Genomic DNA, 14029 nt, shown 5'->3' on the forward strand with positions numbered 1-14029 from the left:
AGCCAAGCAGCAAACTCTGAGATCAAGGATCAGACTGTGCTTAAATATTTTACAAGTATGTTTGTTTTTCTAATACAACCCGATCCTGAACAAGTCAGGTACCCAGCATAAGAACGTAAAAGGTGAAAATTTCTTATTTGTACATGGGGATACCCTGCTAAAAATACGTCTTACACAAGCATTTTACATCAGGTCTGTATGTCAAGACTTTGATGGTATTTAGACTTTCAGACATCACACTTTAGCAGCAGTAAACTCTGATTACTTTTTTTTGTTGTGACCTAATGTGTTGGTTTTACTGTATTAGTTACCTTTGCTTTCATTTCCGTGGCCACAAAAAAGAAAAGAAAAAAAGAAGCTCCACTAAGCATTAGCGCTGTTCTTTCTTTCCTGTGTGCACATCGGCATTGAGCAGCGTGTGAGCAGAAGGTAAACACAGCTGTGTCAGTAAGATGGTATTGCTAGCTTACTAAGCTCTTGGGATGGCAGAAAAGTCAGCATTACGCTGTGGAAGGGTCAGTGTATTTTCTGGCAGATCCATTTCCTGGTTGAAACAAGACTCAAAAATCAGGAGAAACTCTGGTTATTTTGTTTTTGACATAAAATTGAACAAAAAAGGGAAAACGAGCCGTTTTCTCATTTGTTTGTTTTTGACAACAAATGAGGAACAAAGGAAAAAACTATCAATTTTCTCATTTTTTCATTCTAGTCACAAAAACAGAAAAACAAACAACACATGTTTTAGAAAGAGGTCCAATTTTTGTCTTTTTCAATTCTGTCATTTGTTTCCTTATTTTAATGAAATACTTGAGGAAAAGGACATCATGTGACCTATTGGGAAAGTGAACATTTCAAAATAAAAGCCCTCCTCTTAAAACTTAAGCTATCCATTGTGTTTTATAGTATAATAATAGGTCTATTTGCTCCATACAATGTATTAAAAATAACATCAGTGGTATAAGTACTAGTGGTTTTATGGACTATATAATAATTGATATCAGTAAGAAAATAAATTAATATGAATAAATAAGCCTGGACTGCTTGAGGTATTTATCCATATAAAGCAGGAGTCAGATTTTGAATTTATGGGTGTATAGTTTGTTGGAAATGTTTAGTTATGAGTTTGTGTACATGATAAATAAGTGAGTGAATAAATAAATAAATAAATAATCAGAGCAAAAAACAAACAAACATCAAACAAACTATCTGTCTAATAGGTAAATGTTGACTTTTGACATGAGGGCTTTTATTTGAAATGTTCACCTTTTCCAATGGGTCACATGATTTCATTCCCTGAATTATTTGATCAAAACAAGAAAAGAAATTAACTGAATATAAAAAGACAAAAATTTGACTTCTTTCTAAAACGTGTTATTTGTTTTGTTTTTGTTTCTGTGACCAAAATAAAAAAAAAAAAAAAAAGAGAAAAAAAAAAAGAGAAAACAGCTCATTTTTACTTGGTAACACTATCAAACACTGACAGTTTCTGCACCGGACTTTGACATGGAGGTAAATGATGCATGTCATCTGCTTTTGGATATCACCAGGCGGTAGAGGGATAACACATTTATGCTAAAATTAAATCACAGAGCATGACAAACATAAAGAAGGTTCATGACGCCACCTACTGCAGTCAAGGTTGACATGCCTCCGCCAGTAAACCGATTCTTCCCTGGTGCTTGAATACTGGACAAGTACAGAAGACCAACTGAACTTCATAGTTGTTGCTCTAACTATAGCTCAACTTGACTGTGCATGTAAAGAATGTGAATACAGAGCTGAGAACAACAAAAAATTAGTATCCCTTCACAAACATGTCTTTTACAGCAACTTCAGGTCTGTTCTACCAAGTCTTTGACAAGTCTTTATGAACACGGCTCACCAACAGTCATGTCTTCAAAATAGAGCTGTACAACAACACTGGTGGTCTGTAAAAAGTCTTTGCCAAAAAGCTTTTACAATATACCAACAAGTCCTTAAATTGACTTTACATGTCTTTACTAGGGGTGCAACGATACACAAAATTCAAGGTTCGGTCCAGTTCGATACATTTTTGTCATGGTTCGATACTTTTTTGATACAAAAATAGAGAAATTTCCATGCCTTTTTTTACTTATTTATTAAAAATTAAATGTAACTGGTGCAGCTATACCTGACACATGTTCTGCTGTGCATACTTAGCACTATATAAAACAAAAACAGCTCCATGTAAAAATAAGAATAATATTAAAAAAATACATCTATCTGATGGAGAAATCACCCATCTTGTGTGGTGCATTTTTAGCAGCAGAGTATATATTACAAATAAATTGCTCCCTAAATATTTTTTGAAACATTTGAAACATTCTAACAACACAGTATCAACCAAATACAGTCATTTGGGGGTCCCTGAAGGTGTGTTTTCTATTTTTGGCAGAATATAAAACAAACAAACCCAATCCCTGACATGAAAACAATTTTAGAACCACTGTTCTATGGGGTACAATTCTGTAAGTATATTTAAAAAACATCAAAAGAAAAATTAAATGTATGTGGTGCAGCTATACCAGACGCATGTTCTGCTGTGCAGAACATATCCACTGAGCTTTCGGCACAGAGCATCTTATCAGAAGTTAATAAAATAAATATAAAATTGCGTATTGTTCGATTCAGTGGTCTTGGTTCAGTCCACCCTGTATTGAGCGGTTCAATACAGATACATGTATTGTTGCACCCCTTGTCTTTACCATGAGGAATTGCATGGTCGCAAACAAGAAAGGAGCCTTTAAAAATAAAACTAAATTTAACAGTAACTATTTAACATTGAGTGTTTACTAACAAGTTTTTACCTTAATGATCTGTGTTTCTCTACGTATCAGTCGAGCTAACGTTAAATTTTCCACTCTTTCTACTTCTAATCACTACTGTTTAATATCTGTTGTTCGTTTAGGCGTACGTATAGTTAACTAAACGCAACCTCATGGTTTAGCTGCTTTTCCCTTAGCCTCCTTTCCCTCTTTTACCACAACTAAGCCTAGCTTAGCCTTGCCTTCGCTGGCTGCTTCTGCCTCTCCTGCTCAGTATACCACATGTTCAGCTTTTCCCCATCCTCCTTTACCGATAATGGTACGTGTATTCAGTGTAGTTTCTTTGTAGCTCTGGAGACCAGGATAACTCTTTAGGAAATGCGACTCCACACCACTGAATCCAAACCTTTATTCTCAGCTCTAGCTAGCCAGCCCCCTGGGTGACTGTAAGGCAGGGATGTCCAAACTTTTTTCATTCAGGGCCAAATACAGAGATATATAAGGATGGGGGGGCACTTTCATATACCCCACCTTAAGGATGTTAAAGTTAGTAAAACCAGTCTAATGTAGGTTAAGATTCGCTTTGTGATCGGGCATGTTAAAATGCATGCTGTTTAATTGCTGAAGTGACAAACAACTAATCATTTAACAAATAACTAATCATTTTATGGAGTTTGAGGTGGCCAATCAGATATCAGGGGGCTCTGGTCAGCCATTGATACCACTGGCTCTGTCCCTGGAACATCGTTAGTTCTGCTATTTGATGTTGTGATCTGTCAGGGTGTTGTAAATCAAGATATTGTTATTATTTTGGTTGCCAATATTTTTAAAATTTACGGTGTAGTCTCATGAAAACATGAACAAATTCCTCTTGCCAAAATGTTTGTTTACAGAATTAGCATGGTAGCATTGCTTTCTGCTGAAAAATTAAGAGGAACAATTTAGTCTAGTGCAAGCTTCATACTCTAATGTGGACCATATTTAATTTGATTTCAAGAATTTGTTGAGGGCCAGTCAAAAATGGCTCGCAGGCCTCATTTGGCCCCTGGGCCATAGATGGACACTCCTGCTGTATGGGGAAAGCAAAGCCGTCAGATGAAGACCCACTCGGATCTCCGCCAACCGCTTCACATTTCTAACAGATTTTCTCCACTCAGCGACACACCCACTGAAAATAACACAGATAGAAAGACAGTATTCCTGAAACTAGAGAGGTGAGTGGGCACAGTGAGGTGTAGTCCCGGGGACAGAGTGGGCTCGAAATCAGAATCAGCTTTATTAGCCAACTACACTTATACGCAACAAGGAATTTGACTCTGCTTGGCTTTCTTCTCAATGTACAGGGATCAAACATTAAATACAAAAATACATACACTTGCAAAGTGTTAACATTAATATTTAAATATGTAGAAGCTTTTGTTGGTCTTATTTCTAGTTCTATTAAACAACAACCCCTTACAACCAGATCCGTAAAACAACTCTTGGACATCAGGTATATAGAGCAAGACTTAAGCAACAAGTCTGAGTCAATGAGTCTTCATCAACAAATCTTGTACCACTGAGGTTATTCCAGTCCACCATGGTCTGAATTCCCTAAGGAGGTCCTGGAGGTTTTTACGGAGATTCAAGGGGTCATTGAAAACATTCCAGGTCCTCCAGATGGTTGTAAATTAATGTAGGTCCTTGAGCAGTCAAGAGCGGCAGTTAAAGTAGGTTAGAGTTGCTTTAGACAGATTTGTTGGCTATAAGATGAATTTAAGAGACCTCAAAAAGGTTGTAGAGTTCCAAAAATGGCTGCAGAGTTGTCTAAGAAAGTAGCAGAGGTTTGTAAGAAGAAATCTTAGAGGATTTAAGAAATTAAAGGCAATAAAGCTTTTAAATTTGGTTATTAATATCTGTTTCTGGGGATTCTTTCTGAGCTTGTACGTATGGCAGAAGCACATAGAGGGGAAGCTGCTCTGTCTTATTTAGGTTTTGGATATTAGTTTTCATAGACTATGAGAACCTTCCCAAACACTTCTATACTTTCCTACTACTGTGTATTATTAAGGAGGTTGTAGGGCTCTACAGGGATAGTCTATATAACACCAAGAAGGATTTAGAGATCTATATGACAGTTTTAAGTCACAGAGTTTTACAAAGCATTCAGTTCTTGGGAAGGTGAGAATCCCTTACAAGTCTCTGTGTGGTTCTTAACTAAGTTAAATGTGAAATCATGAAGTCCATGATGAGATTCAGATGTCTGATAGGTATGAAAAGGATGCCAATTGATAAATATACAGAAAAAGTGTTATGTTGTATTCTTCCAAGTCAAATCAGGAGGTGCAGGGAAGTTGGAACCATCAGCAACATCTTAAAACCTCAACTCTTTAACAAATATAAAGTATTTGATGACTAAAGCTTCTACTATTACTCAAACCATCAATGTCGTCACAGTCCTGGTGGATGATCTATCTCTGTATTTTTGCATTTCAGGATGATGCTGAACGACAGATGGACCATCATGAACAATAGCAGCTCAGAGCTGGACAGCAAACGGCCAAACAAACACAAGGTGCGTGCCATGCTTTAGCTAGTTAGTTCAGCAGTTTTTCAGATACTAACCCAATCATCAACAAATCATCTCATCATCCTACCAAATCCATTATCATCAATTCACCGTCGTCTCCCATTGTCACTTCAGAATCTCCTGCCTTTTCCACACTATTGCCAGGTCATCAGTTTGTCCATTTGCCCATTACTAACCATCCATCTTTCTCCATCACTTTCCTCTTCTCCATTATCTCCTACAGTCCTCCAACTATCATCCACAACCTAACATCAGTCTTATATGTTCCCCTGTAATGCAAAAAAACCCCCAAAGCTCCCAAACCACCACCAGCCCTTCATCCTACATTCTCACTTATCCCCATCAACCATCACCATCGTTTCTCCATCATTTCATCATAATCCAGAGATTCCCAAAGTGGAGCCCATTTGCCCTTGGGGGCAGTGGTTTGCAACAAGGCCAAATAAAAACAAAGCACCTTTTTGCTTTGCTAGCAAAGCCTGGCAAAGTTTTTGAGATGACTTCCAGGTAACTGTAGAGCTAACAAGGAATCTAACCTGTGCGTTGAGCTACTGAAACAAAGACAAGTAAATATGGAGGACAGTATCTTGCCCTTGGCTTCACATTGAAAACAGTGGTTTGTATCCAGAGGTACACTGCTTCCATGTAAGCAGTGTTTCTGCAATTGCCTGAAACCAAGACAAAATACATATCAAAGCTGGACATTAAACGTGAATTAAGAGTGACAGTCTTGTAGATCCATCCCAGACTTGAGAGGATCTGTGCCACAACACATGCTCAAACAAGTCTTTGGAATTACTGCAAGTTGGGAACTATTAATCTCAAAAGCAGATTTTCTTGAATGTTTGATTTTAAAGGGTTCTTCAACAGAGAATCAGGTTTTAAATATCTATTAATGTTGATTTGGAGAGCTTGAAAATATTTTCATCTGCCAAAGGGTGTCCAGGCAGAAAAAGCTTGGGAAACCCACTGACATCCCACCCCAACACCACTGTCTTCTATCACTTAACATTAACCTTCAAATTTCCCCCTTCTTTCACCAAGTCCACACAATAACCCCACATCATCAAATCTTATCTCAGTCTTACTGTCCTCCATCATTACAGTAAAAACTTATACCTTAGTTTTTCCTAATGGGCCCAGGGTTAGCTGTACATCTTACAGCAGAAGTAGGAACAATGATATGCCATTTGATTATTCTTTTGGTGATTATCAGTTTGATTAAAAGGTGTAATTTGCACATTGTTATTGTGGCATGATAAAGTTCAGATTTGATCTGTCAAGTAACATTTTAGCAAAAGGGTTTGATTATTGTCTGTATGATTTTATCCCAGTGGCATGTAGTAAGACAAAAACAAACATCCCCTTTTTTTGTACCCTATTTTTCATAATTGTGTAACTGATGTTTGTTCCCATTAATATGCACAAGATGATGGAAAAAACCCCACAAATTCATGCAGTACTTAACAAATTTATTAGACCACCTCTCATATTTGTCTCAGAGACCATCCAGCATCATGAGGTGCTTTAATGTGGACTCTTTCATTTTCAGTGAGCTCTCCACGTTTTACCATTTTGAACAGGAATGAGGAATTTCACACTGAATTCACCTTTTTATACCCTGTTGAGGAATGCAAGTAAATAACTATAATTTGACATATTAATCAAGAAATAATAATGTGCTTTACTATTTTTTCAGAGTTTTTTTGTAAATCAGTAAATTTGAAAATTTGTGGATAACAATAATAATTATATTTTAGCATAAAAAGTATCATTTGGGTTAAAGAGCTTCTACATATTGGAGTATTAACCATTGCAGAAACATAAAAAATTATTTTGGTAATTACCAATGCTGTTAATTCAGGGCAGCTGTGGCATAAACCTTACTTTGGGTGGTGGTCTAACACATTTGTTAAGCACTGTATATCAAGGACCACAGAAATAGTTCAAAGGCAGTCCACTGAGTTTCGTATTGGTCGTCAGCAGCCACCATGCCACCACCTGTCCTCTGAGCTGCGCTGACACCCCGCTGTGTGATCAGCTAAATGAAATGGGCCTGAGGAGGTCCCCAATGTCTTACCATAGCCCCCCACTGTCAAATCTCGGATGAGAAGACTTTATCTTTTCACAAATGAATACTTGAAACCGCTGCTAATGTCACATTAAAATTTATTTTATTTTTCTAAATTTCTTGGTCAAATGATTTTTCCACTGTTTTGGAGCTGGCCTGAGCTCTTTTAGAGACTCCATGTCTTCTTATGCAGCATTTTAACTGCATCAATGATTCTGGTCGAATTCAAATTGAACCATCAGACAAAGATGAAAAGACTGATAGACCTACAGACTGACAGACCTACAGAGAGTTAATTCGTGTTAATCTGGAGTTAAACTGTCAGATCAAAGTGTCTCTAATCTGTAGCAGCTGTCGCCTTCACTAACATCACGGAGGATCTACAGATTAAAGGCACAGAGATGTGATTTTCCCCACAGGGAGCGTGTTACCCCACAATCCTCATCGTAACCCCATCCTCCAGTCAGGCTACAATGAGCCTTTATTAGTACATGCCAATAGTTAATAATGCCAAGATTTTCTGTTTTATCATTGCACACAATTACCTCCTTTACTCTGGGTCAAGTGTCATAGATAATTTCTAAGAAGCATTGTGCCATAATGGCAGTTCTCCTGAGAATTGTGATCTTTGCTGCAATACTTCTACTACTCTTATCTGACAGCTGCCACAACTGATTTCTGTACAGATTAAGATCAGAACACCGGATGAGTTGATAAATATGACGCACGATTTACAGATTAAATGGGATATAACCTAAAACAGTAAGATGCTGCTTACAGTGGTTACAACAATTCAATATACAGTATGTTTTAGTATAACCCTTGTGTAGCAAGTAGGATTTCAACATCAATTTGAGGCTAAAATGTGGGTCATATTTCCTCTGAACACACAACTGCTCTTCATGCCCTATTTCTAATAAAGGAATGAGGTCTTGTTTCACATAAATCTTTAAGGATAGCTACTCATTCCTTAGCTTTTTGTTCTGTAATCCAAGTCAAATGGCCACAATTTCACAGGCTACAGACATGACACCAAACATGTTGGCTAGACAACAGATACTAATCAGCCAGGATGTGTTAAATGTTGGCCCAAGCCATGGGCTACAAGCTAGCACGCTAATGCTTTTAGCATTCATTACAAAACAAACAGCCCAGTCCGTGACATGAGAAGCACAAGCTAAAGGAAGCTAATATTATTGAGTAGCTAAAACTATACTAAAGTTTATAAAAAAATATAAGTTTAAGAAGTTTTTAACAATGTGGCTAGTGTTTAGCTTAGTGTTCATATCAAAATGGCATTCGCCCGTAAAGGCGTTTCATATTCAGCGAACTTCAGTTTTTCGCACTTATGCTTTGGCTTCATTTTTCAACAACCCAGGTTTTACTCGATGCAGAGTCATATTTTCTGACCAATACTGCAAACTGTAACAATACTGTACTCACATAACATTTGATAGCCTGGCTGTGTCTGAAACCACGTACTGACATTCTACCTACCACATCCTCATCCTCAAACCTAGTGCAAATAGAAAGGAAATTTGTCTTTGGTAGATTATTTCTTTGTTGTGACAATGCTTCTTGGAAATACATCCTATAGGCCACTGTTGGAAAGTCTGTTTATTTCCCTTTTAAATGGTGCCACATTTGTAAGGAACATGCATTTCTGGGATGAGCAGCAGAGCTGAGTATGTGGCTTGTGCCCATGAAAAATTGCCCAAATCTTCTCTGCCAATGCCAAGGTTCAAACTTTGTTAGCAAGAGCAAACTAGCACAATTGTAGGTCAGTGGATAGAATTCAGCAACAATACGTATATGTTCATTATTAGTCCATCTATGTAGTTATTTGACAACAATTTCAGTGTATGACAGTACGATTACTTTTACATAGCTTTTTTGTTGGCTGCTATTGTTAATGTGAGAACCATGTATTTTGGAGTGGTTTAGTACAACCAGTGTGCTCCCATTTAATAACTGCCAATTTAGCAAACATCTGGGGATGTCTTGCACACAAAAAATTGCATACCATGTACATACTCCATGTGATGTCATATTGGTATGACTAGTGTGAAAGTATGCAGTTTCAGGCCCAGCCAGTGATGATGCAACAGTACCAATGTAACCTGTTTGCCAACATAATGCATGTTGGTAATTGATGCCTGTAATTACTAAATCATCAGCTCACATGACTGTTAAGGCATCTGCTGATCCATTTGGTGTGTGTGTTTTTCAGAGATGCTGCAACATCCTGTCATGGTCCCTTGGTGTGTTGGTCGTCGTAGCAGCTCTTGTCACAGCAACAGTCACTATCTTGTATGTGAACCAGTATCCTCTGCCTTTCGTAAGCAGGTAAACACAACCACCAGCATGTCTGTTGATCTGTTTGACCTACCAGTAGGTTACTTGCCTGACATAATTGCCATTCTGAACTATCTTCCTGTCTTTTTCCTCTCTTTTGTCCACCTGACCCACCTGTCCTTCCGACTGTCTTTTCATCCCTGTTGTTTTACTAATAGGGGCGTAGCCTCCTCCTCACCTGTGATCTCAACCAACTCCAAAGACACTGGTGCTCTTGTGACCGTCTCCCGCGTCACAGATGGAGAGCCAATCAGCATCTTCTTGGATCCAAACTGTCCAGATTATAGCGCCAACTTCCTGCGTTGGGAGGCGCTGCAGAGCTCTTTGCTGCGAGTTCTTTCCAGTCACAATGCAGAAGACTGGCCGAACACAGGTTTGGTCCAGAAGCTGTCTGAGGACCTGAAGGTTCTTTCAGGCCACGCACACAACCTGAGGCTCGAAGCAGATTCGCTCAAAAGAGGTCAAGGTGTTCTGGACCAACGACTCGATGGACTGCAGAGCGAGCAGAGCCGTATCATACAGGTGAGATGGACTAATCCATAACTACAGTCAAATAATATCTCATTGATGTAACCTTCTAGACCACATTGTCAAGGTAAATATGCTGAACTCCCACTCTTACCTCTACAGGTGTTGTCTGACAGCCACTCAGGTGTGTTGAAGTTGGCTGCAGGGTTCAGTGATTCTCTGCTTAGCCTGCAGAGGGAGACAGAGAGTCTGAGGAGACTCAATAATGACCTGCAGAGAGACAACAAGTACAGAGGTAACACATTCACCTGCACACGGTGCTCTGGATGTCCTTGCATTTTACCAAGGGCATAGAAAAGTAATCTGTTAAAAAAAATGAGAAATTCAACACTTTTTGGGTGGAGTAAGGGTGGATGTGGCACATAAGTATGGCCGAGGGTACTGTCAGGTCAGATAGTAGGGTTACCATTAGCCCCTGGCCATGCTAGGAATTTCCCAAGATCCAAAAAACTGCCAGCATTTTCCAGGCATATTACCGGGGGTGAAAAGGCCTGGACAAAAAAGCTCCCATTGAGCTTGACCTTAGCACATTGGACCCCGTAGTGAATCCTTAGTGCCCTTTATGCTTTAAGCTTATGAACATGACTGTATGAATTTTGGCATCTATTCCATCTCATTTTTTATCTGTTTGTCTGTCTGTCCCCCTCAGCTGTCAGACCCAGAGACTGTACTGATGTCTTGGCATCCGGCAACACTCAAGATGGAGTTTATTCTGTGTTTCCAACCCACGACCCAGATGGCTTCATGGTCTATTGTGACATGACCACTAATGGAGGAGGCTGGACGGTATGAGATCATCTGGTCTATATTAGATTTACTGCAGATTATGAAGTACTGACTAAGAATACATACTGCTAATACTGCTTATTAGCAAACATATAAACAGGCAGGTTATTCGTAGTGGTCATTCACATTGGCAGAAGACTCATAGTTTGCTTTATTATCATGAATTTTATGAAGCTGTGCTTTTGATCACATAAGATCAAGTATTGTGTTTGTGTTTGCAGGTTATTCAAAGAAGAGAGGATGGCTCTGTGAACTTTTTCCGAGGCTGGGAGGCCTACAAGAATGGTTTTGGAAAAACTACTGGAGAGCACTGGCTAGGTCTGTCACACAAACACACACACTTAACAAGCACAATTACACATAATAAGTAAATACAGAAATGTTGTTAATCTGCATTATTTCTTGTAGGCACACCTCTAATGATAACTTAAGTACTTGACGTTTGAGTTTACTTTTCACTTGGTTCATTAAAATAAATTTATGGTCTCATTTGTTTTGGATCTTCTACAGTACAACATGATTACAGATTAGCAAAGCTAAGCCAAGTCCAATGCTTCCAATGTGCACTGTCCTAATCAAATAAATAAATAAATAAGTTATTTTGCCAGTAAACGTGACAGCAGGAAAGGTCAGACAGCAGTGACATGAGTTTGGTAATTAAGGATGATAAAAGGTGAAATTGAAAACTTCCTGCCAGTAGACACATTTATCCCACATGTTATCTTTTTATGGGCATTTTGTATTCTCAGTATGAGAGCACACAACCACTGATTATTTTTTCCTCCAGTGTTTGGACTTAAAAACTTCCTCCTCTTGCCTAAGAGTGGTGCTAAAGGGGTTATACCAGTGTCATCAATGTACTGGCTCTTAAAGGATAAAAGATATTGCTTTTTCAAAGAAAACACGATACTGTTAACCAGTCTACTGATATTGAAAGTACCTGGTTCATGGAAATACAAAGAGCTTATTTGCCTACATATGCTAGTAACTGCAAGATTCATTTTCACAAAGTCTAGTTCCCCTTTAGGGTGGAAGATAGCACTACCACGATCTTGGTGGCTGATAGCAACAGGATAGTGGACAGAATTGGAAAGTGGAATGAGAGAATGGGGAATGACTTTCAGAAGGGAGCCACAGGCTAGACCTGTACCTTAACAGGCTGATCCAACCCCTAGGCCCTCTGGACTCTATGATATGTGCCGTTTAGTGAATACAGTATCAAAACATACATGCTTCTAGTTTCATGTGCTTTGTTGCTCTCCAATGTTTTTAAAAAGCTACTGAATGACCATTTTCTGTCTGTCTCTGCCTGTCTGTTTGTCCCTCAGGTCTTGAGAGGATCTATTCCCTCACCAGGTCAGGTGGTTATGAGTTAAGGATCGACATGGCTGACTTTGATAATGCCACAGCATTTGCACAATACGCTGATTTCTCTGTTGGCCGAGACTCTGTGAACCCTGAAGAAGATGGATATCCACTCATTGTTGACCAGTACACAGGGACTGCAGGTAATTACAGTAAAATGAGTGATCTATTACTGCAGTGGTGTTCAGAATTAACAGGTGTTTTTCTGTCTTATAGGTGACTCCCTTCTCAAGCACTCAGGTATGCGATTCACGACCAAAGATCGAGACCAGGACCTGTCAGAGAACAACTGTGCCGCATACTACCAGGGTGCATGGTGGTACCGTAACTGCCACACCTCCAACCTTAATGGGCAGTACCTGAGTGGAGGCCATGCCTCCTACGCTGATGGCGTGGAGTGGTCCAGCTGGACAGGCTGGCAATACTCACTGAAGTTCACTGAGATGAAGATACGACCAAATACTAAATCTGACTCTTGATTAACTGGCCCTAAACTTGACCCCTGACCTGTTTACCTGCCCTTGAGCCCAGTTTGATGACCTAGCCCTTGAACTTCTGTCTATAACCCTACTCCCTTGCCTTTACTCCTAACCTTAAACCACAACCAAAGCTTGACTCCTTACCTTTTCTCCTGCTCTTGACCCATTGTCCCCTGAACAACTCTCTGCAGCAACTTTGTGAAATAACAACCGATTGTTGATGTTTTTTTTTATTAAATGTGATTGGTTATTTGTATATTAAAGACACGATGTAATGAAAATGCCTTCTCATACCTTTTAGAACAAATCCCTAGTTAAACTAGGCATCTACTTGATAATGTGTGACACATTAAAAAAATCTATTGCATTGTAAAGTCAGATCAAACTAATCATGTTAACTGTGTGGGCTTGAAGCAACATAATTTCTACTGTCATGACATTCAGCTATCAGTCTCAGTTATAAGTGACACAGAGCTAACTAAAGACAACATTGTACTTTGGGGTATCATCTGTTTATCTCAACTTCAGTTGCAGCAAAAGAGTCTGTGTACAGCTGTGCTGGCTGGCATTTATTCATTTGATTTCTCTCCTTGACAAAATTGCTGGGTTAGGGTCGCATACTTTGCTTAGTTCAGTCAAATTCCTCTGAACATGATGTCCCACCAGCTAGTCCTGTTTCATCATTCAGAGCGACAGATAGATTCTTAAAAACTCTTTCCATCTTTAAGGAAAATCAATTAGTTCACTTCTGTATCTTGATGGTTGTGTGTTTTTGGATCATAGCCTGTATGAACAGATGGATGATGTGACAGCTACCCAGAAGTGAAACTAAAACACTTGGAGCTCCCCCTGCTGACTGATTGCCATAGGCACTACCTCCTCTATGTTAACAAATGGGGTTTGGGTTAAATCTGTTCTTTTGTGAATTTTTGTGGAGATGCTTCATACATCTAGTCAACGGTTTGGATCAATAATTTCTGATGACGATAGAGTTGATGTAAATTTAGAATTGATGGATCATTAAAAAGTGTCTGAACTGAGATTTTGCCTCCTCTTTGTTGTAAATGTCTGATCACAGTTTAGATGGATT

At 38.9% G+C, this 14029-nt stretch overlaps 1 pseudogene; it reads left to right on the forward strand.

The window, feature by feature from the left end:
- The first annotated feature begins 5262 nt into the window (after positions 1 to 5262).
- On the forward strand, positions 5263 to 12939 carry LOC121509576 (annotated as a pseudogene).
- Positions 12940 to 14029: the final 1090 nt, after the last annotated feature.

This window comes from Cheilinus undulatus, linkage group 5 (assembly GCF_018320785.1).
Source record: "Cheilinus undulatus linkage group 5, ASM1832078v1, whole genome shotgun sequence".
In the NCBI taxonomy this organism is placed as follows: domain Eukaryota; kingdom Metazoa; phylum Chordata; class Actinopteri; order Labriformes; family Labridae; genus Cheilinus; species Cheilinus undulatus.